This window comes from Diabrotica virgifera, chromosome 7 (assembly GCF_917563875.1).
Source record: "Diabrotica virgifera virgifera chromosome 7, PGI_DIABVI_V3a".
In the NCBI taxonomy this organism is placed as follows: domain Eukaryota; kingdom Metazoa; phylum Arthropoda; class Insecta; order Coleoptera; family Chrysomelidae; genus Diabrotica; species Diabrotica virgifera.
This window is the reverse complement of record NC_065449.1, coordinates 209,986,958-210,011,234: the sequence shown is the minus strand read 5'-3', so window position 1 is coordinate 210,011,234 and position 24,277 is coordinate 209,986,958. Positions and strand designations below refer to the sequence as shown.

General features: G+C 33.8%; 1 protein-coding gene across 4 annotated transcripts in view; it reads right to left on the bottom strand.

Moving 5' to 3' along the window:
• LOC114339183 (serine/threonine-protein phosphatase 2A regulatory subunit B'' subunit alpha-like) overlaps positions 1 to 23,364 on the bottom strand; it is a 364,499-nt gene extending 341,135 nt beyond the window's left edge. For 2 of the 4 annotated variants that reach the window (XM_050655881.1, XM_050655878.1), the window contains exons 1-2: positions 23,146 to 23,357; positions 19,143 to 19,190 (exon numbers count right to left, since the gene is read on the bottom strand). The gene's annotated coding sequence lies outside the window, so the exon portion shown is untranslated. Of the gene's footprint in view, positions 1 to 5,601; positions 5,622 to 19,142; positions 19,191 to 23,145 lie in introns of those variants that run through there. The other 2 variants (XM_050655879.1, XM_050655880.1) reach the window with 2 other exon arrangements.
• Between the last annotated feature and the right edge of the window lie 913 nt (positions 23,365 to 24,277).

The following is a 24,277-nucleotide window of genomic DNA, read 5'->3' as shown; positions in this document are numbered from 1 at the left end:
TTCATTTTTTATCTGGATCCTTGTAATGACGTTGCTCCTCTTACTGATATAACCGTGGTTTTTATTTTCTTTATGTTTCTTGTTAAACCAAACTGTTCCCCAGTATCACAAATTGTGTTTAGTAGCGCCTGCAGGTCTTTCTCACTTTCAGCGATAATGAGTGTATCGTCAGCATAGCGAATGATATTTATAATTATAATAATTACATGTACAAGTTTTCCTGAATATACTATTGTGTTTTCAAGTTTATCAATCAAAGGCAAAATGAAAATTAAATTAAATTTTTTTAAATAACGCGGGCACATAAATTTGATACACCCTGTATATTGAGCTGTAAATATTTATTAGAATTTAGTTTGGATGTAAGTGGATTTCTCTTTTTAATGAGCTTTCCGATGAACTATTAAAGACTTTTGTGAATAATTAAAGTGAAAAGGACGATGTATTTAGATTTAAAATGAAAATAGATTGTTTATTACGAGAACTATAGAATCCACAGGTAGATGTAATTATCACTTTCTGGGAAAGTGATTTAAAAAGAAAGTTTGGAATTTTAATATCTTTGTTCAACACGAGTAAATGTTGTAGAGTTTCCCCGAAAGTAATTAGGATGGTCGGAATAATTTTGAAAATGACTGTTTGTTTGTCGAATGGAAAAGTCGATGTTTCTGATTCTGGGCAACTTGGAAGGGGAAAACTGGATTGGATGATTGAGAGAGTTTGAAAAAGAAGTCAGTATGTTATTTGGCAGCGCTGAGGAGCGGTCGACGTTTTGGTGGATAAGTAGTTAGCAAATACCAGTGGTTGTTTGATAGTGGAGAATAGTGTTGAAAAGTGGAACGAGAGACAGATCAAATTGAGACGAAATACCTCTTTGATTCTGTATTATTGTGAGAAGGAGAGCAGAGAATTTTTGGAGTTTTGTTTGAATCGAGTAGGGAGGATCGAGTAGGAGTTTGGAGAGGGCTTTGATGAGTAGCCTTTAACATAGTCAAAGTGGGAGAGCTGTTTTGGGTCACGAGAAGACATCAGAGTGAGTGAAGCAAAAGGTCAGTCAACTTATGTGAAAGATATTTTTATGTTCGGAAACTAAAACTTTGAGTAAAAGGCATATGAATTAAAATTCCAATATTTCTAAAAGTAAATAGGAAGTATAGCTAATCTTGCGAATACCTAAATTTGTTTTGTTTAGTTTGTTTTACCAAAGTCATCGGGAACAAACCGATAAATTGTTTTTTTTTAACTATAATAAATTTAAGTGGTAAAGATTTCATTCGGACATCTGTGTCCACAGGTTGTAGATTTGATAGATTTTAGAGTATTGATTTTGACAAATAAAAGACAATTCTGTATGTTTATTATAATAATTTGCTTTATTTCTTTTCCCTATTTTATCCCGATTAGGATCAACTAAGAGATACTGAACCCACCAGAGAAGATAAATATAACGTGAGATAATTTAGATTTTTTTTAATAGTATAAAAAGGCACCCTGAGATTTTTTATTCATTTTTATGTATGATTTGCGACAATTAAATAATTAATCAGATAAATAATAATTAATATAAAATTAATAAAAAGCAGATCATAACAATACATACTGAAAAGTGGAACTGCGCACAAGAGCGAGATTACCAACTTAATATAATTGATGGATTCGACCGTTACTTGATGGAAGTTCATTTTATCTAACAATAAAACACTAAAAACGTTTGTTTTCTATACTTCCACAAAATTTATTATAACTATGTGACTACAGCTGTTTTGGCAGAGTGCCTTTCTCAAGTGATATAGTTTACAATGTGTTTGCCTTTTTAAGTCTTCAACTGAAGAGGTTGAGGAGTGGGGAGCTGTTTGTCTCGAGTTGGTCATTCAGAATTATATTTATCTGTATTTTTTAATTTATTAATTTCTATAGATTCTAATAAAGATAGCTTAAGGCCTTTTGAATATGCAAAATTTGAAACCCTTCATTAAAAGAATGATTATGATCTATAAGGTGAAGTGCGTATGTAGAAATGTCTGTTTTTCTATTGTTGAAAGCCCTTTTGTGTTCTGCTAACCGTTTGTCAAAGGTTCTGCCAGTTTGACCGATGTAAGTTTTCGGACAGTCACCACAAGTTAGTTTGTAGACACCACTCTGTAGTTGTTTTCTCTTTCGGCTCTTATTGTTCTTAATATTTGCTTAAGTTGTTGTTAGTTCTGAAAGCTGGTGTTATTCCTTTCTTTTTTATGTATCTGGCTATTTTTGTTGTTATCTTGCCAGTATATGTGATAGAGCAGAAGGTACTGGGTTCTTTCTGTGGTGGTGGATAGACTAATTTTAGGGCTTTCTTTTTTATGTATCTGGCCATTTTTGTTGTTATCTTGCCAGTATATGTATGTGATAGAGCAGAAGGTACTGGGTTCTTTCTGTGGTGGTGGATAGACTAATTTCAGGGCTTTCTTATGGAGTTTTTGGTTCAAAACTTTATTAATTGTTTGTTCGTTATAGCCATTGTTTACTGCCATTTGTTTAATGATGTTCAGTTCTATTTCGAAGTTATTTTTTGTCATGGGAATTTCTGTCAGTCTATGTATCATGCTATGGTAGGCTGCTAATTTGTGTTGTGTAAGATGGGATGATGAATTGTGTATAGTTGTGTCAGTATGGGCAGGTTTATGATACACAGAGAACTCATGTTTGTTGTGTAGTCTGGTAATTGTTAAATTTAGAAAGTTTATGGACTTATTCTGTTCTGTTTCTATTGTAAACTCAATATTACTATGAAGTGAATTAATTGTATGATAGAAATTGGTCTGTGTGGAAGTATAAAAAATAAACGTTTTCAGTGTTTTATTGTAGATAACTTTAACTAATATAAAATGTGCAAAATATTTTACACAATATTCGAGCGGTATGCAAGAATCAAACGAATCATCCATTATGCAATAGTATAATCCACCTGACTAGGTTTACCGAATGAAAGGAATTGATCTCGAGATATACAAATCTGGCTGTCTCACGGTCAGTCTACAAGAATTAAACCATGAAATACTCAATAAAACGCACGACTGAGATAATTTGTCGTATATTTCTCCATAAATACCATCGTTATGAATGGTTACAGTAATATTCCTATAGTATTAGATACTAGTCCATTATGACATAGGCCAAAGGCCAAATAGAGTAATAATAAAAAAATTGATTAAATTAAATGTGTATAGAAAATAGCAAACATCAAATTATACGCTTGTTATGGTGTAATAATGTCGCGTTTATACGGTGCCTCTTTCTGTGCGTTGATGCTTGCAATACTGCATGCAATATTGAATGCATCAAGAGGTTCTTCGTAACTCTTTTCTATTTATTTACACCAAAATTCAAAATTGCTTCATTTACCTCTTTTGTGTAATCATCGTGAGTTTGAAGTTTCTTAAATCACATAATGTCCAACGTCTTCTCGAAATACCAATATGTGGGGTTAATTGATAGAAAATTTAAAATTAACTAAGTAAATACTTCTTCCGTTTTTTTAGCATACACCCGCTCTTCCAGTGGAGATCTATGGAGGAATATCACCGAGACGCCAGCACTTGATTCATTTAAAATTTTAGAACTACTATTTTCTAGCCAGGGCCTAAAGCATCGTTTCTTAGATCATTCATTCACAGTAAAGTAAATGCAATTCGGTTGAAATACTTCGAAAATTAAAAAAAAAACAGTAACTAACAAATTGATAGAACTACACTTACATCATTCTACTAAATTATAATAGGTCTGGATCCCGCGTATGAAAAAACAGTTGATTAATAGCAAGGTGAAAATTTATTTATAGCTTAAGGGTGTCTAATCCGAGAAACTTGGATATATGTGAACACTGGAACAGGGGAAGTTTTAATTGTGGAACAGGTTAAAAATTTGGAACGGTCAGACCACGAAAACGTCACATGTATTTTGTCCGACAGAACTTCCAATTGATTTGTTATCCTTTCATTAAACTCATGCAAAACTCAGACTGCTATTTATCACGTGTCATAATTCCTGTCATTTGACATATTCTACGTGTTCCACTCATTATAATTCCCATTTGGTGATAAATAGCAGCCTGATTTTTGCATGAGATTTTAATGAAAGGGTAACAAATCAATTGGAAGTTCTATCGGACAAAATACAAATGTGACGTTTTCGTGGTCTGACCGTTCCAAATTTTTAACCTGTTCCACAATTTAACCTTCCCCTGTTCCAGTGTTCCTATATATCAAAGTTTGTCCGACTAGACACCCTTAAGCTATTAACAAATTTTCAGCTTGCTATTAATCAACTTTTTATTCATACGCGGGATCCAGACCTATCATATACAACTAAATTATCCGTTTAACATTTACAAATTAACTTTAAAAAAATCAGCAAGTTAAAACACAAATCAAATTGATCATTAAAGCACGTGATGGATGTAAAAAGGTAATAAAATAACCAATCCAGCGTGCAGGAAAAGTTGCAGGAAAATAGTCAACATGTAAAGTCGCCATAATTCGTCTAATTTAATAAAAAAGTATTCAGATATTTGACAGAAAGCTGGGTTTTCAAAATAGCTGGATAGCGTGAACGTGAAACTATAAACACTAAGAACTACCGACAATAAATGGCTTTTTTCAATATTTATCAGGTATCATCAACGTTCAATAAAGCTTTATAATAACATAACCCCTTTTATGTACTGTACAACATAACTTTTTCTGGTGTTCAATTTAGTTTTTCCCAATTAACCATTGTTTCCGAGATTTCGTTTTAAACCTAATCCTGTTTGCATCTCATGTTACGTCTCTGCTGCATGGGCGTTAATTACGGGGTCAAGTGTCGGGTGTCACGCTGGAGGCTGCACGTTCATTTTTTATTTTACGTCACGTTTAAAACATTGTTGCGAAAGCCGACCCGACAATCACTGAATGAGCTGTTTAGACTACGACTACAATAAATACGTATCCTGGGCAGGTGGATCTTTGTAACCTTATCAGTGTGTACTGTGTATTTATTTGTTCAGGGATTTTGTTAACGGATGGTAATACCGCAAATAATTAACAATAAGAAATTCGTCATTTATTTCCACCAGAACATTTAAAAACCAAGTACAATGGAACCTCGATAACTCGGATTAATCGGGACCGCGACCGATCCGGGTTAGCCGGAGAATATGGTAAAAATTATTAAAATACGGTATACTTACAGATAAACTCCGTTATAATTGAAATAACATGAAATATATGCACAGTACCTACACATCTAAATTACGAAAAACACGCAAACACAAAGCTAAGCAAACGGAAGCGAACAATACAAGCCTGTACTACACACAATACAGTCACAATCGGAACGATGTTATGTTATTTAAGAACAGTGAAAGCATAAAACCATTGTTTAAAAAATAATTTTTTTATTATTCTTTTAGTCTTTTTTAAACAATGCTAAGACAGTTTGAAATAAATAAAGGAATAACAGGTGCTTGTTGTTTCCGATAATAACGTCGCTCTGCTGCCGGCGCCGTGTGCCATGAGTTATTTTTACTATCGTATAGTTCAAATTACACAAACACACATTATCTCTCAAATATTATATACATACATTTTTATTGTTGAAATGTTTGTCTGACGAAAATCGGTCCGGGTTAGCCGGACTTCTGGATTATCGGGCCGACTTATCGGGGTTCCACTGTAAAAGGTATAGAAATAACTAGAGACTATAGAAGCAGAGATCCAAATTATGCAAAAATACAAAGATTGCGCTGGACAGGTCACCTAATAAGAATGGATAACGACAGAGCTCCTAGTAAAACGCTTAGCGTAACTATGATGGGACGTCGGCCAGTAGAAAGACAAAGGAAGAGATGGAGAGACGAAATAAGAAACGATGCTAAGAAATATTGAGGGGACAACTGGGGAGAGCAGCCAGGGACAGAGATACTTGGAGGAGAATGCTGGGCCGGCGCTAGGGTATAAGGTGCCCGCCTGCAAAACTAGCACAGGTGCCCCCCCCCCCTTCAACCCACACACAGATACTCGTACAACCCCAGCCTCGGGAACATTATGTGTGTTCAAATGGAACAGTGAGACCCACATGTCCGAAGATCAAACCGGTTACACTGCGTAGCCTGACCCCAAGCTGTACCACCACCCCTCCCCATCGCAGTACATAACGAATAAGGAGGCTTTGTACTGAACGTTACCTTAGAGATGCCCTGGGTAATGGAACATCGTCTGTATTACTTTATGTGTTAAACCCCATGATTTTAGGGGTAGCTAGAAGAGCTTTTCTCCCTATTAATGACTTCATTTTGGACTTGTGTCCTAAAAATGTGTGTTCCGGGCAGCGACTTAAGTCGGTGTCCCGCTATTCGCAAATGTTCCCGGTAAATAAAGTTCGGTAACAGTTTTATTGGACCCATCATCTGACACAACAACTTCACTTTAACTTTTTTAAGAAATTGGCAGAGAACTGACATTGTTTTTTTGTGTCATCTTTTATTTTTCGGCTTTTTCTTTTTCGATTTGTGCCCTAGATTCCTAGATAATTTTTTTGAATCCATTTTTATTTAACTAAATAAAAATAATAACTTAAGCGTAGATTAATAATAACTGAGTACTTAAAAAATATAATTTTATATTAATTGAATGCTAATAGATTCTTTAACTACAGAGTACAACTTACAAACTATTCTGTATTATAATCACATGAAATAATACTAAATCTCAAGAGCTCTTAAACTAAATTTAAAGTAAAATCTTTATTTTAAATATTATGTTTTTATGAGATTAACACTTAACTTAATAGGATTAATAGGTATCAGGTACATTAATTAGACAGGCGCGGGCGGCAAGAAAACAGTATCACAATCTTGTTTACTTTACTAGAAATTATTCATTTCCTCTCATAACTGATGATACAACACTAACAACTTGCAAGAAATTTGAAGAACATAAACAAAGCATTCTCATAGCAAAGTTGTTTGGTTGAAGTATGGTATCTTTGACCAATAAATTATATTATATTACTACATGGTAAGAATTCTATGCGGGCGGCGTTGCATATTTTTGTATATTATTTGATATGCAAAACTAACAAACACAGATTAGGGTATTATGACGAAATTAAACCACATTTAAAAAAATGAATTTTTTTATTTTAGTATTTTACATAATACCAGCAGAAAAAAATGCTCATTCTGGCGCCCCCCAAGCAGGGACGCCCGCCTGCAATGCATCCGTTGCAGGCCCGTTATCGCCGGCCCTGCGTGGGGAGACCAGGATGAAAGAAACATCCAAAAACAAACTAGACACATTCGAAAGGAAAGTACTGAGGAGAATACTAGGACCTGTGAGGGAAAACGGAATCTTCAGAAGTCGATAAAACAACGAACTTCATCAACTTTATAAGGAAGCACCCCTGTCAGACTTCATTAGAATACAAATATTGCAATGGGCCGGACATGTGATAAGAATGGGAGACGATAGGCTACCAAAAAGAGCACTGAATGCTAGAATGCAGGGAAAGAGACCGGTTGGAAAGCCAAGAAAGCGCTGGGAGGACACAGTAAACAGCGACGCACAAGACCTTTTAGGAGTCCGTGTATGGAGAAGAGCAGCCACAGACAAGCAAGGGTGGAGGCAAAAAATAAAGGAGGCCAAGGCTCAATTTGGGCTGTAGTGCCGTAGAAGAAGAACAAGAAGACCTTTACGTACTGCTTCTATTATTTCGTCCATTATTATATTAAAGAGCAGTGGACTTAACGAGTCACCTTGTCTGACTCCGCTTTGTACTAGTTTTCCATTTATCTTTGCCTGTATCCGATTATGAATGTAGATGCTTTCGATGGTTTGTATAATACTGATTGGTATGTTTCTTCTATACACTAAATGTAAGACGTCTTCGACTTGGATGCGATCGAAAGCCTTTGTCAGGTCTATAAAACATAGATAACTATGCTGGTTTAGGGAGCGTTCAAGTATTACGTAACGCAATTTTTGAAGATTTTTGACCCCCCCTCCCCCCATGTAACGCACCGTAACGTTTTTATGTAACCCCCCTCCCCTACATAAACGTTACGTAACACCCAAGTGACCATTTGAACCTAAATGGAAAACTAGGTTACGAAAAGTACCGGGAACCCGGTAAAAGAACTTTGTTATTATTTTAATCGCATTTGAGGTAATAATAAAAACTTACAATCATCATCCAGCCTCAAAAATCCACTGCTGAACATAGGCCTCCTCGCCTCGTTTCCAACCACGTCTATCCTGCGCCGCTCTCATCCAGTTTTTATTTAGCTTTCTTACGTCGTCTGTCCATCTTGTAGGCGGTCAACCGACGCTTCTCTTGTCTTCTCTTGGCCTCCATTCCAATAACCTTTTTGTCCATCGCCCATCTGTCATTCTGGCTATGTGTCCTGCCCATCTCCACTTCAACCTGGCTATCCTTTTGATGACGTCAGTCACCTTTGTTCTTCTCCTGATTTCTTCGTTTTTGATTTTGTCTCGCAGAGTTATTCCTAACATTGACTGCTCCATTCTTCTCTGCGTTACTCTTAGTTTGGTAGCCGAGGCTTTAGGTAAGGTAAGTGTTTCTGATTCGTACGTCAAGACTGAGAGGACGCACTGATCAAATACCTTTCTCTTTAGGCATGTGGGCAACTCACTTTTAAAAGTTTCTCTTAGTTTTCCAAATGCTGCCCACCCAAGAACGATTTTTCTTTTTAGTTCATGTGTCTGGTTATCCCTGCCAATCGTAATTTCATGTCCCATGACATGAAATATGTCCAAAACTTAGAATAATCTTTTATTACTAATTTTACATTTACATTTTCCCTGCTTGGCCCCATCCTTACATACATTTTTGGCTTCATCCTTTATTGTTCTTCTCATGCATTCTTCTATTTTATCTTTTTTAATAAAAACTTAAAATAAAATAACATATTTATTATTTCAATATTTTATTTTGCTTAGTAAAAATTTTTGTATAACAAGTAATATACGATGTTGCCAGTAGTTTCGGAAAAATAGTGAAAAAAATGTGTAAAACTTTTTGTTCTTCAACGCCTTGTATCGTGAAAACGCATGCCGTTACAAAAATCTTATACTAAGCAAACCCCAATTATTTTTCAGTTTTTCACCTATCTTAGAGATCGTGTTACCTTTTTCTGAAACACCCTGTATATATAAGAAGGCACTTATGGAATAAAATTATTTCTGTCCTTGTTTTAATCAATTTTAAAAACGCTGAGACCCGTAGATTTTCATATATAAAAATGTGTGCTATTTAAACATAAATTTAAATGTACAGGGTGATTCATGCAAGCCTACCGTAGTCCATAAGCTTTATTTTTTAACACCCTGTATATTTTTATATTTTTAAAAGCTACTTAACAATCTGATTTCATGGTCTTTATGAATAATACAGGGTAATCATTTAAAATTATAATGTATGGAAACCACTTATGGAATAAAATTGTTGTTGTGTCATTATTTTAGAAAATTATAAAAACGCTAGGATACGTCAACTTTTAAATTCAACTATGGACTATTAATTTAAACATAAATTTGAATATACAGGGTGATTCACTCAAGTCTAGCATAGTCCGTTATCTTTAATTTTAATTAAACACCCTGTATATTTTTGTTTTTAGAAGCTGCTTAACAACCTCATCTCAAAAATGTGTATTATGTTGGGTCTATTATGAATAATGCAAGGTGAATTGTATAATTGTATAATTGAATAGTGGGTTTTGTATTTAATACTTTTTATTTAAAGACATTTTTAAATAATTTGAAAATTTGCGTATTTAAAACATTAATCAATACCTACTGCAGAAAACGATTACAGAAAACATACATGATTTATGAACATGTAGTTCCCTCTGCAACCTCTTAAATAACATCTGTATCTTTTAATCTTTTTTTGTGGAGACAGGTCCATCTAATTATTGGAAACACATGTTACTGTGCTTCATCTGTGTTACAAATTTTAAGATTTTTTCACTTGAATAGGTACTATTGTCCTGTTGTCGGAACATGAGCGGAGCGTGAGCGTGCAACATAATACAATTCAGGGGTCTATGTAGAACATAAAAGAAATTCCATAGTTTTTTTCATTTAAGTTAAAAAAGAATGTTACGTAACGCGCTGTTCGAACCCCCCCCCCATGTAACGCGCCGTAACGTTTTACAAGACCCCCTCCCCCCAAACTGCGTTACGTAATACTTGAACGCTCCCTTATTGTACTCAATGGCCTTTTCTGTGATTTGTCTCAGTACAAATACGGCGTCTACGCAGGAACCCTTACAAGACCAATAATCAATAAAATACAAGCGGCACGGAAGCAAAGAAGAGGTCAATGTTGAAAACTGGTGTTACGGACGCAGTTAAAAGAATTATAACGCTGAAATGGAACTGGGCGGAACACGTTGCCAGATTCAAAGATGGGAGATGAACCAAGAAAATTTTAAAATGGAGACCTAGACACGATGCTTATCGTAAACGGGGACATCCTCCACCAAGGTGGTCGGACGACATCAAACGCATCCATCACAACTGGATTCAGGGTGGTCAAGATCGGATGCAATGGAATTATTTATGGGAGACCTATGATTAGCAGTGTACTCAAAACCGTTAATGATGATGATAATAAAGATTAAAGAGTAGAGGTCTTAAGGAGTCTCCCTGCCTTATACATGTGCCCGTGTCTAATTCCTCTATCAGTTGTTCGTCTATTCAGGCATGCATTTTGTTGCCCTTGTATATGTTACAGTTCAAGTTGATTCTCAGTTAGAGTTAACTTTTCCTAGTTCGAGTCAACTCCAACTGAAACGAGCAGTAAAAGTTGATTTGAAAAATTTAAATCAACTGTTACTAGTTGAAGTTGACTCTTCCTAACTCTTGTTAGTAAAAGTAGATTATACAATTTATTCGAGTATAATCTCACGTGCATTTTTGATGAGTGTGCGTCTCTTTGTTTTGACCGTTTCAACTACTTATTAGTCCAGGCTGTAACGTCGCCCCCGTTAGGTAAATTATTCTGATTCGATTTTTTTGCACAAACTTAGTCAAACAAATACATCCTTATAACAAATACACAGTGTCAAGCGGTACCGCGGTCGAAAAATTGTTTAACCAATTTTTGTTAACCAAATTCACAAAAATAATTCTTATCTACTCTACCTCATATTATGTATAAGTTGTTATTGTGTGAAAATTGTAAATATAGATAGCAGTACATGAAGGGTTTAAAGTGTGCCTGAAGTAATAATGTATTTTAAATGGGATTTACTTTTTCGCACTGTTTTTTAGCACACTTTCATATAATCAAATATCCTTAACTTTCGCCTTGTCATGGTGATGACATGTGAGCAATAAAAAGTGAGCAACATAAAGTTTTGACAGTTTTGTGGTTTGACAGAAGTTTGAATTTTTAAATGTCAAAGTTCTAAAAAATTGTAAAATAGGAATGTATTCCAGTGACGAAGAGTTGCAGTTTTTTATTTGTTTTTTGGTAGATAAAATATTGTATGAAACTGTGCGTGAAGTACTTTTTGCGCGCTTAGGCGATGTATAGCACTCGGCCCCCTCGTGCTCTAAACATCGCGTGCGTGCACAAAAAGCATACTTCACGAACTGTTTTATAAATAACTAAGTATTTCACTCCGGACAAATTTTTTTAGATCATTTTGGTCATTCGGAGCAAAAAAGGTCTCCTGTGATTTTTCTTTCAAATTGATAGTTTTCGAGTTATACGCGATTTAAAATTTGAAAAATGCGAAATGACCATTTTTAAGGCTTAATAACTCAATTAAAAACTATAATTATGAAAGTCAGAAAGAAAGTCACCTAATCAAAGTTTAAAGCCACCCCTACAAGATCCTGAAGAAATTTTTGTCATTATTTTATTACTAAGCTGTTATTTTTAATTATCAACAATGAACGCTAAAAGCGTATTGAGGCGGCCGTCAATGTGAGTGCGAGTAACATCCTCCATTCCGACCGTCCAATGGTGCATCTCAGTCGCACTCACATTGACAGCCGCCTCAATACGCTCCTAGCGCTCATTGTTAATAATTAAAAATAACAGCTTAGTAATACAATGACAAATATTTCTTCAGTACCTTATAGGGGGGGGGGGGTCGTTAAAATTTGATTTGGTGACTTTCTGACTTTCATAATAATAATTTTTAACTGAGTTATTAAGCCTTGAACATGGTCATTTTCGCATTTTTCAAATTTTAAATCGCGTATAGCTCGAGAACAATAAATTTTACAGAAAAATCACAAAATACCTCTTTTGCTCCTAATGACCCAAATTAATGATGTAAAAAAAATGTCAGAAGAGATTTTTTTTTGTGAATTTGTTTAAAAAAAATTGTTTAAACAATTTTTCGATTACGGTACCACCTGACACCCTGTGGATTCGTTATAAGGACCTCTTTTTGAGTAAGTTTGTGCAAAAAAATCGAACTGGAATAATTTACCTAACGGGGGCGACGATACAGCCTGGACTATAAATATCACGATTTGAACATAATATACAGTAACATTTAATTTCTAGAATCGGTTGTTTGTGTGAATCAACTTTTACTAAATGGCATTGGGAAGAGTATACTTTAACTAGTTGGAGTCTACTTTTACTAGTAAATGTTGAAAAAAAATCTTCATTTTATATTCATAATCAACTTTTACTAAAATCAGCCGTTTGAGTCGACTCGAACTAGGAAAAGTCAACTCCAACTGGATAATCAACTTGAACTGTAACATATATATTTTTGTATATATCTTCGCTTGTTTATGCATTTGAACCACCAATACAATTATGCACCAACCATACGATTTGTCCTGTAGAGTAGTCATAAATAGACTCTTGGTGGAATGAAGCACTTCTAAATCAATACGTTATTAACAAAAGGAAGTAAGCTAATAGTTATGCAAATGGCGGTAGGTGTTAATTTTAATGATAAGGTAAGTCGTATTATTTATAATAGTACGTGGGTATATAAATTAATTAATGGAAAGTCAAAAGTGCCGCGTACATTTTATAGGTTAAATTTAATTTAAAAAGAATGTTGATTTATTTTTCACTGTAATTACAAAAACCTTAATACACTCACCGGCACAAAATTCCGCCACTAAATATTTTTGATTAAGGTGATACAGTAGCGATCAACAGGTAGCCAAAACGCGTTCCAAGATTGCGGCTGTAATTTTGAATATTTTTTCGAGATATTTGGCACACGTATTCGTAATATAATAAAGAATGGCGGTACAGAGCCCAATTTGAAAAATATATTAATATGTGGAAATTACTCTGTAATTAAATACAATATTAAAAAAACGAGCCTGTACCGCCATTAAGAAGAACAAAAAAATACACTTTCTTCAAATAAACTTTTTTATCCGATGTATAGATTTTGTGTCATTTTGGAACTACTAAAATTTTTTATTTCATTAGTAGTTCCAAAATGACACCAAATCTAGGCATCGGATAAAAAAGTTTATTTGAAGAAAGTGTATTTTTTTGTTCTTCTTAATGGCGGTACAGGCTCGTTTTTTTAATATTGTATTTAATTACAGAGTAATTTCCACATATTAATATATTTCTCAAATTGGGCTCTGCACCGCCATTCTTTATTATATTACGAATACGTGTGCCAAATATCTCGAAAAAATATTCAAAATTACAGCCGCAATCTTGGAACGCGTTTTCGCTACCTGTTGATCGCTACTGTTTCCTCTTAAGTTTGACAATAATTTATAACCTTATTATAGTATAGTATAGCTGATCCAAAAGATGGCATAACCCAGACATCCAAAGTGAAAGTTATCCTTCAACACCAAATTGTTCTATATGGTCCACACAATGTCCAGAAAAAAGTCACACCATTTTGAGCGTCGGGTTTGGGGGGAGAGGGGGAGAAATCGGTAAATTCGTAGTTTTTTTAAGTTTTTCGCCAATATTTCTAAAACTATGAGGTTTAGCATGAACAACCCTCTATACAAAATTGTTCTACATTAAATTTGAAATAAAAAAGGCCCTATGTATAATCTTTCTAAAATGAATGGTTCCAAAGTTACGGAGGTAGTATAGTATAACTGGTCAAAAAAAAGGCCTAACCCAAACATCCAAAGTAAAAGTTTTCCTCCAACACCAAAATGTTCTATATGGTCCACATATTGTTCAGTAAAAAGTTACACCATTTTGAGCGTCCGGTTTGGGAGGGAGATGGGAGAGAAGCCGGTAAATTAGTAGTTTTTTTACGTTTTTCGTCAATATTTCTAAAACTATGCTTTAGCGTAAACAATGTTATATACAAAAATGTTCTACATGAAATTTAAAACAAAAAATGTTCTATACATAATTGTTATAAAATCAACGGTTCCAGAGTTACGGAGGGTGAAAAGTCGATGTTTTCGATACTTTTTATATTTTTTGGGCAATATTTAGGATATAACTATACCAAAAACCCAGACATCCAAAGTGAAAGTTATCCTCCAACACCAAATTGTTCTATATGGTCCATATAATGTTCAGAAAAAAGTCACACCATTTTGAGCGTCGGGTTTGGGGGGGAGAGGGGGGAGAAATCGGTAAATATAAAAAGTATCGAAAACCTCCACTTTTCACCCTCCGTAACTCTGGAACCCTTGATTTTATAACAATTATGTATATAACCTTTTTTGTTTTAAATTTTATGTAGAACATTTTTCTATAGAACATTCCTTACGCTAAAGCATAGTTTTAGAAATATTGACGAAAAACGTAAAAAAACTACCAATTTACCGACTTCTCCCCCATCTCGCCCCCAAACCGGAGGCTCAAAATGGTGTAACTTTTTACTGAACAATATGTGGACCATATAGAACAATTTGGTGTTGAAGGAAAACTTTTACTTTGGATGTCTGGGTTAGGCCTTTTTTTGGACCAATTATACTATACTACCTCCGTAACTTTGGAACCGTTCATTTTAGAAGGGTTATGCATAGGGCCTTTTTTATTTCAAATTTAATATAGAACAATTTTGTGTAGAGGGTTGTTCATGCTAAACCGCTTAGTTTTAGAAATATTGACGAAAAACGTAAAAAACTACGAATTTGCAGATTTCTCCCCCCCCAAACCCGACGCTCAAAATGGTGTGACTTTTTTCTGAACATTATGTGGACCATATAGAACAATTTGGTGTTGGAGAATAACTTTCACTTTGGATGTCTGGGTTTGGGTCTAACTATACCATACTATTATTTGTAGGTACATGTATTGATACCATCTGTTATTATTCCGGCAAAAAAAAATTTTTGCTTAGATGGCATTATACGGGAGTGAATGGAAGCGTTGTATTTTCTCCTAACTTTAAAAAATTCTGTGAGAAAATTGAAGAGCTGTTTTTGTTTCATAGCCCGTTTGTATTATTCCGGAGGCATCTCTAAGATTTTGTTTTTTGAATTATCCGAATATCTCTTTTCTAGTAAGAGTTGCACAATTTTTTGTGAATAAAAACACTGATTGGCTCATAAATATGAATATCTTAAATAGAGGTTGGATTTATAAGAATAGAGTGGTCCGCATGCCGCCCAGATTTCAATCCTATCGAGCAGTTATGGTATAAATTAAATATAACTATTCGACGTCATCCTAGGCCTCCAGAAAATTTGGTACAATTTTGACCCTGGTAGGGGAATATCGGGCTATTCCCCAGGCAAGAATAACACATCTTATTTATTCGATGCCAAACAGATTGCGAGCAGTCGTTGATACGAGAGGTGGACATACCCGCTATTGAATTGTTCTGTTGTTAATTTTGTTTGTGTTGCTAATTTTAGTGCATTTGATATTTTTATTTAAATAAACCATCAAAACAGTGTTTTTATTTACCTACAAGAAAAAAGATATTCGGATAATTCAAAAAACAAAATCTTGGGGATGCCTCCGAGATAATACGAAAGGAGTATGAAACAAAATCAGCCCTTCAATTTTTCCACAGAATTTTTTAAAGTTAGGAGAAGATACAACGCTTCCATTCACCCCCGTAAATTGCCATCTAAGCAATTTTTTTTGTTGCTGGAATAACAAACGATAACAATACATGTACCTACAAACTGATGCAAGAATCTTGAAAATCTGAGTACAAATAATAAAGTTATAAATTGTCAAACTTAATCAAATTTTTAGTGGCGGAATTTTGTGCCGGTGAGTGTATAATGTTTTAACGATACGAAATATTTTAATTAGTTGACAATTATTGTGTCCGCTACAAAAATATACTGCTCATAAATATAAAATATTCATGTTTTAAAAATTCAAAATTGATTTTGTTATTATTTATTGGCTTGTTCGAAGCGTTTTTTAAGTCAGTAATTAATTTTAGTGCTTAATTCCAAGTGCATAAAACAACTCAGATAACCCGTACCCCTACGAAGCAAGGGAAATGATTTTCCTATACTGAAAGGGACTAATGCCTGGTTGCACCAACAGATCTTAAGCTCCAGCTTAGCTAAGCTCTACATATAGATAGGGCCTCCTTGAGTATCACTTACGTTGCACCATAATTTTAGATTCTTACCTTATTATCAATTATATCTATTATTAGATTATGGTATTCTTATTGTAATATATTATCATTACATTATATTAATTCTTATGATATTCTCGACTTAAGCTTAAGATCTGTTGGTGCAACCGTGCATAAATGTTGTTCTGAAGCTATTTCCTTGTGGCATTCTTATGATTAACTATTTAGATTGGAAATAAGCCACAATTAAATTGAAAAAATAATTTTATTAACGTTTCGACGCCCAAATCGGGTGTCGTTCTCAAAATACAAAATACTACTAGATTAAACAAAAATGTTGTTGGTAAGTAAAAAAATTCTTCTAATAATTTATTTAATCTGACTCATTTATATTGGCAATTCAGACGTATATTATACATTCTAAAGTAGAAGACTTTAACATGATATTGCCAATATTTATGAGTTGTGTTCCTGGGACGACTTTACTAAAAGATACTTCATTCGATTACATGAAATCAATCCCAACTCAAGAATATCCGTCACAAAAAAATCATAGCATGTGATCTGTTTTTAAAAAGACAACCAAATGCAACGATGACAGTAAAATTGTCGCGTTAGAGATTCCATAGTAAATCACGAGGGAAACCAGGAAAAAACCTCGTGATACTATCCCGACATCGTAAGTATTTGGTCTTACATTTAATTTACTTTCAAAAACTAATACCAAATTCTGACTTTAATATGTTTAAAATATAAATAATATTAATAATGCATAAATATACAATAAGTAATACTAAAATATAAAATATGTACTAACTCGATATGTTATTGACTTACTAATCGTGGTATTTTCTTTCTATTGACTAACTCTTTCAGTATGGGTAACCACATCCTACTACATTCTACCATTGATTATAAACACACCCAATGTAGTTGTTAATCAATGATTCTACCGAGGAATTTGCGACACAATTGGTTTCATTTAGCATAATTAGAGCCGCTTCTTTGATTTTTCTCTTTTTACTATCTGAAACTTTCAGGACTATACTTGAATCTCTCCACTGAACTCTATGTTCATTATCCCATGCGTTTTGACATATTTGAGATCAATCAAATTCTCTATTTTTAATGGTTTAACGTTTAATGGTCTTGATGTTTCACCTAAATAAAATTGTTCGCATTCACAAGGTATTTTATAAATGCAATTCTTTGTTATTTCTTGTTCATTGAAAGGGACTTATCTTGTTCTGCTTCTTCGCAAATAATAGCATGTTGATTGCTGAGGAAAATTTACTAGTAGGTATCGTCTAGAATCAAATACCTTTACAACCCTGTGTGGGCCCTGGCCTTCTCAAGAATATAGGTGTCCCTATCCATCCTCCTTTTTCTTTAACTACCGTCTCCCAATCGAAGATTGGATATCATCATTACTATCTTTACTCTATCTATCGCTGCGCTGCCCTGAAGAGTTCTATTAAACTGCATTTAAACCAGTCCCTTAAATTTTCCAACCACGAAAAATTCTCTCCTTATTCCTATATTCCTTCCTTGTCTAATCTTTCCCTGTATTATCAATAAGCTCTCCATTTTTGTACTGAGCATTTCATATCGCAGTCCCCTCATTACGTGCCGCAGATATTTTAACTTTATTTTTATTGTGTTTGTTATTTCGTATTCTTCGCTCATTTCTCGCAATACCTCTGTGGTCATTTTTTTCTGTGTTCACACTATTCTAAGCATCCTTGTGTAACACCACATTTCAAATGACTAGCTTGTTTATGTGTTCTTGCTTCAGTGTCCAGCTTTCAAATCCATATTGTACAATCAAAATTGTACAATTGTAGTATCAAAAACACATAACATCAGCGTTATGTGTTTCGCAACAAAGTCGTCTGTACATTTGAAAAGAGCACAAAAACTAAGTTTAATTGCTCGCTTCAATTTTTTGCACAGACAATTTAATGACATTAATTTTGAAATTATATGGAAATTTTTGTTTTGAAAGTTCAAGTTCTTAAAAATTTCGACATATGTAATTTCAAAATTAAAGTCATTGAATTGTCTGCGCAAAAAATGGAAGCTCCATTAAAGCTCTTTTCAAATGTGCAAACGGGTTTTGAAAATTTCAATATACAGCATGTTGTTTCATGGTCACAATGGACTTATAATTTTGTTTAATCCGAACCTGGATTTTTCTTGTGATTAGTAGTGGGGTGGTTTGGGTTGTAAATGTGACTGACATATGTGTACCAAATATCAAAAAAAATATACAGGGTGGTTCTAAAGTTATGGGTCCAGAAAGAAATGGGCAAAATCGATAAATTTAGTATGTCTAGAACCGGCTCATTTACCTCTATTCACTATTCAAGTATTTCCGTTTCCCAATGAAACACCCTGTATACTACTTCATCTTGATTGTGGCCCGCAAGCTGCGGCAATAGCTACTATGTGGCCCAGGAAAGAAAAAGGTTGAGTATCGCTGTTATAGACGATCAAAGGGGTCTGAATTCACCGAAAAATAAATGGTCAGAACAAGTTTTAAATGAAGTTGTTGCACATATCCGAAGCTTTCCTGCATACGAGAGTCATTATTGTAGACAAACAACATCTAAATTATACTTACAATCTGATTTGACTATCGCCAAAATGTATCGCCTTTATAAAGAGAACACTGAAATAAAAAATTGTGTTTCAATGACAATCTACTCTGCAAAATTCCATGAACTAGGGCTCAAATTTAAAAATCCCCAAAAAGATATGTGTTCTAAATGCGATAGTTTAGCAATTAAAATATCATATGCAGAAGAAACTGAAAAAGAAAACTTAATTTTAGAGCAGAAAAAGCGTCACGTAGCAGCTCAAGAAGCGTATAACGCAAAGTCAAGTGATAAAACTTTAGCCATAAATGATCCGACAACTGCAGTATTTGCTTTTGATTTGCAACAATGTTTGCCAACTCCGTATTTGAAAACATCCATTTCATTTTACAAACGGCAACTCTGGACCTACAATCTAACTGTCCACAATTTAGTTACTGGTATAGCTACTTGCTATATTTGGAATGAGTCTGTTTCAGCCAGAGGAGGAAATCAAATTGTCTCATGTTTGTACCGACATCTTATGGATCTTCCATCAACCATAAAAAGAGTATGTTTATATTCGGATACATGCCAGGGCCAGAATAAAAACAGTCACCTGTCAGCAATGTTTATGAGCGTTTTGAAAAACAAAAGTACAATAGAGTATATTGATCACAAGTTTCTTGTAAGTGGTCATACACATATGGAATGTGATGCAGATCATTCTGTTATTGAAAAGGAGAAGAAGAAAACTACAATGAAAATTAACCATCCGTATGATTGGGTACAACTTATAAGAAGCTGTAAACAAAAGAATTCTTTTATAGTAAAAGTAATGGAATCCAACGATTTTCATAATTTTGCAGCATTATTGAAAACTGATTTGATACAAAAAAAAGTAACTGAGAGTGGCGAAAAGTTTCTTTGGAAAGATCTGCAGTGGGCACGTTATTCTGCAGATAATTTTACAACTCTGTATTTCAAGTCGTACTTAATAATGAAGAAGAATTTACGTCTGTCAACTACAGAGGAAGGGGAAAACAATAAACCCAGCTTCAACTACTAAAGCTGCATGATGGGCCAGTTCCGATAAGCAAAGAGAAGAAGAAAAACCTTATGGAACTTTTGCCTTTCATAGATAAACAATTTTGGCCATTTTATCAATAGTTGTTGGTAGCTGATGTTCCTGACATCGACCCCGATTTAGTGGAGGTAGATCCTGATATTTAGATATTTTTTGTGCTACTTTGGTTTATAATAAAATATTTTGATTAAAATTTTGTGTAATTATTTTAGATGTAAGCAAATAAATCACACCTAAATGTGCCTAACACATATAACTATTTAAGATATCTTGAGTTACCTCAAATTCACACCTAAAGTACAACCGTGAATATCCGGATAAGTCATTAAATCTCTTCTAAAATTTAATTTAATGTAACTCGTTATATTTTTATCCAATAATAGTCTCTTGTTCTCGTCAAAAAAGTGCTTTTAAATGTTTAAACGTTATTCTGCGATTTCCACGATCCCGTAAACATTGTTTCGACTCTCCTGAAAAATTTACTAAAATTGACTTATGTGCTTATTCACAGGAGCCAGAGATATGTATCTTTATTCTTTTTAAAGCCAAAAAAGAACGCTCGCCTGACGCATTAGAAATTGGTATCATCAAATAAACTTGCAGTAAAGTTAAAAATTGGCAAAAGTTGCCTTTGAATCCTGGATGACACCAAATTTTCAAATGTTGGCACACCTTTATAAAATCAATAATTTCATTATGAAAGTTCTCTTTGGTTTCATCAACATCTTTTTTATATTCCTCGCATAAAATATTAATTCACTTTTTGACTTCTTCTTTATTTAGCGTAAAAAAACATCTAACAGCTGATGTAACATCTTTGTAGCATTATATTCTATTTAAAAGATCTTGAGAACTATTGTGGCATATAACATTAAATAGGTACTTCAATTCTGAATATCTCTTGCCCCTTTAAAATTGTTTCACTTTCAACTGCTTCATCGAAAAATGTTTTTTCTTTGTTTTTTGAAGGCCAATTCTATAGAATATATTTGAGATTATTGCCTTGTACAAAAAAATATTTTTGGCTTATAGTTCAATTTCGCTTAATTCAATTCTTACGTCTCCAACAAAGCTCAAATGTCATTAATTCTACTCCAATTGACTCGTTCAAGTCCACAGTTTCTAACGTTTTGCTTGTTGCATTCACTTGTTTTAAAATCCTTGCCCGAATCAGTGTCAATAGAGTATCCAAGTTAACCTGTCTCAAAGGTATCCATTTTATTATGCAATGCCTTGGCTTCACTTCTAACTGCTGATTTTTTGCCTCTGTTATTGCTTAACTGGAAAAATATGTTTGATGGATCCGTAGTTTCAGTGTCAAAAGTTTCTACATGTTTTGTTTTCATCGCCTCCAGGAATTCATAGCAAGCTTGGTCAGACAGATAGCTAACTGAACCTTTTTCTTTATTCGCATTCCGCTGTAAATGCTGAGCTAAGAAGTTGTTAAAGTATACAAGACAACTTAAGTAATTTCCCTTATGATGACTCGTTAAATTCTCATGGGATCAACGAAAAGCTAGTCCTTGAGAAGCAAGTAATTTAATGGTGACAACAACTCATCTTAGGACCTTACGCAATAGTCAGCTTCGTGTTTATCTTGCCCTTTCAAGCCAGAGTCTATAACTCCAATTTAACTGATGATCCATCTAACTCCAACTGATGCTCTTGTTATTAATGTAACCATACAGTTCAGATGAAATTTATTTTCTTCGTGAGATTTGAGTAAACTATTCAAATATTTCCAGTGGGTAAAATATATCCAAAATCAGTTAAACTATTTTTTTCAATTGAAAATAATTTGCAGGGGTAACAATAAACAGCTTTAACACTTTTCTTTGCCTCCATTGGGTTTTACTCTATAAGAGTTGCTTTCATTTAATCTTCTATAATAAGCTTTGTCTCCAGCTTCATACATTTTTTTACAATTTTCTAAGGAATTGCTCTTTGGTTTAAAAGTTGTCACAGTTCTTATTTAACAGTCTTAAAATCAGACCATATCGAAATCGCAAGTATTTCCTAGTATTTTTCTCTATTTAAAAAAATATGGTCCTCGAAATTTGTTATTAATAAAAGGAAGGGTCCCTACGGGCCCCTCCGGGGCCCTGGCCCCTGGGCGCCCGCCCCAAGCGCCCAATGGATAAAACGGCACTGTTTGTAGTCACTTTTATTTATGTTTATTTAGTATTTATTTTATGTGAATCCTATTTCAACTCCAAACAAATGTTTTTAATTTCTTTCATTAGCTAGAAAAATATACATAAAAAGGTTTATTCCATTTTCACATTCATGAGTGTTTTTAATATGGTTCCAAATTAAATTAGCATATGCAAAAATAGAGCGCTAAAAAGACCGTTTTATTTTTTAACATTAATTTGAAAACAATCACAAAAAAAATCAACAAACAAAAAAAATTGTATAGTAATGAATGAGGCATCTCATTATATCTACGAATTCAACTTAATTATCTAGGTATACAGAATATGCAGCACATATTCAATAGTTTTTAACATTCCTAAAAAAATATTTTCGCGACAGAATAATCTATTGAAGACCAAAAGAAGAGATCTGCATTGCACTGTTTACCTGTCAGCTTATTGTGATCTCTCCATTCGGCAGTGAAATGATCAGTGAAAAGAACACTTTTTCTCGACGATTTTCATTTAAACCACTGTGCTATTTTAATACCTCAAAGACACATAAAAATTGAAAAGAGTAAAATAAGTACATGCTTTTCAAATGAACAGCGAGAGCGGAGTATTTTTAGAAATCTCAGCTTCCCAACCAAATCTGAAACATTGAAAGTTCACTTACTTTTATACGCGTACTCTTTTCAATTTCAAGTGTAAAACATCCTCATCTTAAGAAATAATAAACACTTTGGAGTACCTCATCAAACAAGCAAATATTTACGTTCCCACGATAAAAAATCTAAGTGGAAAAATAAACAAAAGTAAGGAGCTCACCTTATAAAGTTGTAGGCGAATTTTGACTTAATAACAGCTTTGGGCACTAAATAATCACAAACAAACACATTATAGGAATCGTTCCGCGAGATTCTTTGTATTTTCGGACGGGTTTTGACACTATTTCTGAGATGACAGACAGCTTTTTCGATTTTTTTCACGTTCTTTTTTAACACCGACACCCTGTTTAGACGAAGGCTGTTAAATGTTGAATGCAGCGGGCAGCGAAATTGGATTTTAAAGACAGAGATGGAGATGTTGTTTTTAACGCCATCTGATCAGTTTGATTTTTAGAATAGCTGGCGACATCTATTACAAGTACTTGAAACAATGGAGTTATACACAGTAGTTACCTTTTATTTATTTTGTGCAAGAAATGTCCTAAAGATGGCAATGCAAAATATTAATATTATACTGACATAGAATGTGTAACATATAAATTTGAGATATTTTAATGTTAATTCAATATATTTTTAATAAACTGGAACAGTTCTAAATTAGATCAATACATTAAATTTTCATTCTAGCAATATTATCTATGAAAAAATAGTCATCTATGGTTGGTACAGTATATCTAAAATACCATTGCACATCATTTATCTACAGTTGAGTCCACGAGTCTTTACCCGTGCGTCGTTAATAGGGCTTTTCATCGACTGTCATTTGTTTCGAGCTTCTGCCATGTGTCACATAATATTAATTAAGCTACGTCATACGTCTTTGGTTTGTATCATTGGGAATACCAATAACGTATGACGTAGATATATTAATATTAGATGACACATGACAGAAGCTCGAAACAAATGACTGTGAATGAAAAGCCCTATACCTGGCGAGATAAAACACATACTTTTAATCTAGCATCATTCTCTTCCACGCATGAAACTAATGACAAACCAGTTGCCGTCTGTTATTAAGTAAAAACAGATGTTATTTTTATGAACGGTCTAGACTCAGTGCATTGAAAAGAAAAAGTAAATTCTTTTCATGAGCATTTTTCAGTGCGTCACAATGATAGAAAAAAGGTAAGTCCGTGATAATACACATTTATAACATTTATTCTAACATGACATTTTAGTTAAATCTGACAGTTATCACATTTTATTTGCAATTTGGCATAAAAACAAATCAA